We start from the raw sequence: 4,913 nt of genomic DNA, 5'->3' as shown, positions 1-4,913 counted from the left end.
AGGACTGGAAAGCTGGCATTGACAGAACTTTAACTTTCAGACTTTAACTTTAACTATTGCATAACTGACATTTCTCAGAAATGTAGTAATCTTTGCCTTTTTTGTTTTCCTCTGAAATAAAGTTACCTTTGGAATTTGATTACTAACAGACAGTGTAAGATTGTGAGAACCACAGAGCGGAAGTAACCATCAAAAATATGCACTTCATTCAGCCTTTTTTTCTGATGATCTTATCTGAGCTGATCCGTGGATGATTACGCAAATGAAAATTAGATTGTTAGCTGCTGCAAACGAATGGAACAAGTGTGCCTTGTTTGATGTATTTCATCAAGGTCTAAACAAAAGCATCAAGGATGACTTGGCCACCAGGGATTTTCTTTCATCCTCCAACAGGCTCGTGGAACTGGCAGCTCGGGTGGAGAGTAGAAAATGAGAACGGCATTGGGAGAAAGGTAAAAGACTCATGTCAGTCAGAGGGAATATTACCAAAGAAGAGACTTATCCTAAACTTTCCAAGGTTCATTGTCAATATTTAGAGTTTGGAACAGTATTAAACAATCTCAAACCCATAAATAAACGTTTTAAAGTCCCACTTTAATTTTCTTTGATCTATTGCAGAAGTATCAAACTCAAGGTCTTGAAAAACCTGCCTCCTGCTGGTTTTCCAGAAACCCTGCCCCATCTGCTGCTGATTACCTGGAGCAGGTGTGTTTAGCCAATAAGTAAAGGCAATGGCAGTTTAGTTAGTTGAAAAATATGTTAGACACCAGCCCTCGAGGCCTGTTGTTTGATTCCCCTGATATGTTGTGTAACCCTTGTTCTACCCTAGCCATGCTTATATTAAAAGAAGGGTCATCTGGACCCCACAAGACAGTGGGCTGAACTTTTTTTTTAATCTTCACTAGTGTCCAGGAAAAACATAAAATCCTGTCCTCCTTCGTCATGGGGGAATCACACATTACTATAAGGGTTGGGTCATCTGGACCCCATAAGATAGCGCTAGGGTTAAGAAATTCCTACTAGTCTATTACTAGTAGTCTATTTAATTATGCCCATTTTGGGTCAAAATCAGAAAACGTGTTTTCAAGGGCATGTTTCAATTAGATATTCATCTCTGAGTTGTGGGTGGAACGATTACCGTAGAGTAAGCCCATCCTCATTTCCCATCATCCATCTGTTTACCTGTCATTTCATCTTGCTAGCTTATAGACACTTGCAACTCCAATCTAACATTTGCAGTACAACAAAAATGGTGAGCAATATTGCAGCTATCCAGCCGCCAAGTTTTGAGCTAAATGAGGAAAACAAAGATGGACATGGATCGACATGTTTGCAAGTGGATGCATCGGAAAGCAGCAGAGCAGGGAGCTTGTAGCCTGTCGACTATCTCAAAGATACAAGCTTTTTCCAGTAGCGTTTCTTCCGTCTGGTTTTGATTCAAAGCGATTTGACTGAAGAAATACTCAGAAACACAACTTTAAGCTTGATTTTCCTTATATACAGTTTGTTCTCCATCACAAGAAAAATGCAACAAGACAATGTTAACACCAAAAGCATGATTGTCATTGGACTGTCTTTATTGTCACCTACCTTTTATCTAGAACCAGGCAGCTCTGTGGTCAATGTTATTCTCTGCTGATTCTCATATATGAGGCAATGCTAAAATAGATTGAGAAAAAATGTGCAAAAAAATAATGGATTAAAAATCAAGCGCACTCCGAATGCAAAAAGCTGAAAAACACAGCAGGAAATATGGAAAATTGCAAAATTTGCCGTGACTTGTATAAATGATCTCCCAGAGGAATTTCTCTTGAGAGCGCGCATAGAACACAGCATGATTATATTTAACTGCGGAAAAACTTCCCCTGTGTAAGGCACTGCATTATCTGAGCGCTCCCTGCCTCTTATTGTTCTGCTGCATTTGTTTTATATCTGTTATTGCCTGTCATCCACTCCATCACTCAACCAGAGCGTCAATTACCTGCAAGTCACTGTTTATTCCTTCTTAGAGGCAAGGAAAGAGAAAGAGAAGAGCGTTGCGGAAGTGCAATGCATGTTATTGATAGCAGCCGTTGTGTTCCTGTGATTGTGAATTTCAGGACATTATAGAAATGAAGACGCAAGCGTTTGCAAATATTAACAAATAGGCATCAGAAATAGAATAAAAGCAGTGTTGCTTCTTTTTAGCAAGAATTGCTGGTGTCTAGCAGCCTAGACAGAACATTCTGTATAAAGAAAAAGGTAACAGCACTGAAATTGAATTTTATCACAAAGGCTTGGTTCTGTGTATCTGATGATCCATCATACTCTAGTAGGTCTAAAACATATTTTGCAATAGAGCCAAACCTTTTTAAAAGCATGCAAGGAGCACTGATCAAAGTGTTTTTAACCAGAATGATGTTAAGTTCTCAAAGGCTGGGGTCAAACCAGACTATCATGTAGGAATTTACCTGCTGTTACCATTTTATTAGGGCTGGGCAATACTGGTTAATATCGCCGAACATGTTAATCTCGATATCAGGGTCAATATCGTCGATATTGACACTGATATCGATATTGATATTTTTTGTAAATACATGAACTTGAAAATCTCATTTGTTCCTAATTGCTATAAATGGTTTTTCATAAGTTTACCTTTTAAATTTCTTGACAAACATAAAAACAGAATTAGATCAATATTTTCAGATACATGGAAAATAGTTTATTAAAATCAAAACTTCAAAAAATTATTAAAAATCAAAAAGTTTCAACCAAGTGCAGAAATATCAATATCTGTGGGCTGGTATCATTTCGATATCGATACCAACTTGAGATCGATATTATTGATATTTTGGATCAATCGGCCCAGCACTACATTTTAAGACAAACAGCTTAAAGTTCATTTTAAAACTACTCCATGCTATATCATCTCCTTGAACTGCACCAAGTCTTACCATGAATAAGGTAAACTTAGACTGAAATTGTTTTTTTTTCATTAATTTGGGGAAGAAACAATAATATTCAAATAAATGTGCAGCATGTGATATGCTTTGTGTAACTCAAACAAATGGTAAATGGCGTATGCTTGTGAAAGACGGCTACACTTGTATAGTGCTGGTCTACCTTCCTTGAAGGCCCAAAGTGCTTCACAGTCACAGAACTATTCACACACATGTTGGTGGTGGCACTGCTGCCAAACACTGTCACCAGCCTTCCACCAGAGGAAATCTGGGTTTCAGTGTCTTGCCCAAGGACACTTTAAAACATGGGCAGGCAAGGCGGGAATCGAACCTGCAATCTTCCGATCAGGAGTTGACCGCCACACAAGAAAAATTCCAGGAATGTTATGGAGAACGGTGTTCCATCTACTGCTGAAATGGTGAGTTCTTAATGGAAAGTAGAGAATAGAGTCTTCTAAGGCACTAGAAGATTTGTCTGGCTTAGGTTTAGATAGACAAGGTGCATCAAAATCTCATGACGTTGATTTTACACTCCTGTGCCTTTGCTGTTTAGCACCTCCTTGTCTGTGGTTCTAATTGAGCCACTTGGAGAGGACACAACTTTCACAGACCAACAGGTGGACCTGTGGCCTGGTCTCTGCCTTGTCAGAACACAAACTGCATTAGGTGTTTTGCTTTTTACACACTTTGCCAGGATGGTACTCAAGTGTAATGGAAAAAAGAACCAGACCAAGCCAAATATTTGTGGAGTTCAGGTGAGTTGAGTTGCTAATAGGAAAGCATCTCTGGAGGCAGAAAGTAGAGGTGGAAAGGAGGACGTGAAGGAGATCCCAGCCCTCTTCTAATGTAGCAAGAGGACGATGCATTGGTACCAAGATCAATATCAATTACTGAATTGGAAAATGAGACAGTTGAGGTGTGACAGAGAATCTGTGGGTCAAGGGACGATGGCAGATCTCCTTGGCTTGAGGATACTAAGCTTGTTTCTGACCAGAACCTTTTTTTTTTTTCGGTGTTGGCTCCAAGTATCTAATAGATCTTTCTTCTGTGTATAGCCTGTGATCTTTGTTAGTCTTAATTAACTCATTCGTGACTCTGACATTGGTTTAGAGCAGCTTACACCTCTGTCTTATAGTCTGTGCTTTAAATGTCTCTTTTACACTTCTCAATAATGCCCAATGGTCTTTCTTGAAAGCTTTATAAATATTAAAACAAGTATTAAACTGGTTCTAACAGGAATGCTGTCAAAACGTCTTAATGTCTTTTTTTAAAGTATTAGTTAAATGCTAGAAAGGATTAAAGTCTGATAACTTAAAAAAATGAACTGTAACATAAAATAAGCTAAAGTCCAACAAAAAGAAGACAGGAGAGGAAAAAAGAGAAAGAAACAAATCCAGCAAAAACATCTGAATGATGCTAAACAGTAGTCCAATTTAAAAAAGTCAATTTTCAAAACTTAAATTGCAATGCAGAAAGAAACTAATGATAGTCCAAAATGTTTGATAAAAATGCTATACATAAAAAAATCCAATGTTCGTATTTTAATTATGACAGTTGAACTACATTCAGATATATGTGTAGGTTAGACTGTATGTTGAAGACACAAACTGAGAGCTGTTGAGTTGCTCATCAGTGAGTGTGAGGAAGAGCTGCCTGCAGCCGTCTCCATAATCAGCCTTTGATGTAACCGAACACACCTGCAGCACATTGTTAACAGCACTCACCGACAGAGAATCACTGGTTAAACCACCTTGCCCCAAAAAGCCATGTTTTTAAACCGCATTTGATTTAACTAAAGTAAAAAGTTGGTATGGATGTAGAAGTGTGAAGAGAACACTCAGACTCCAGTTGAGCTGTTTTTACATTCAAAATGATGGCTCACTGCTGAGCAGGGCCGTGCAGAGACATTTGGAGGGGCAGGTGCTCAAAGTTAAAAAAAGGGCACATGGAACAAAAATTTGAAGCACCGCACCA

General features: G+C 38.5%; 1 protein-coding gene across 1 annotated transcript in view; it reads right to left on the bottom strand.

Moving 5' to 3' along the window:
- Positions 1 to 4,913, bottom strand: part of LOC112149246 (GRIP and coiled-coil domain-containing protein 2-like) — a 523,867-nt gene that overhangs the window by 436,475 nt on the left and 82,479 nt on the right. The window lies entirely within an intron of this gene.

The sequence above is a fragment of the Oryzias melastigma genome, linkage group LG13 (assembly GCF_002922805.2).
Source record: "Oryzias melastigma strain HK-1 linkage group LG13, ASM292280v2, whole genome shotgun sequence".
Classification (NCBI taxonomy): Eukaryota; Metazoa; Chordata; class Actinopteri; order Beloniformes; family Adrianichthyidae; genus Oryzias; species Oryzias melastigma.
Note: the sequence above shows the minus strand (reverse complement) of the source record. Positions and strands in the feature narration are given on the sequence as shown.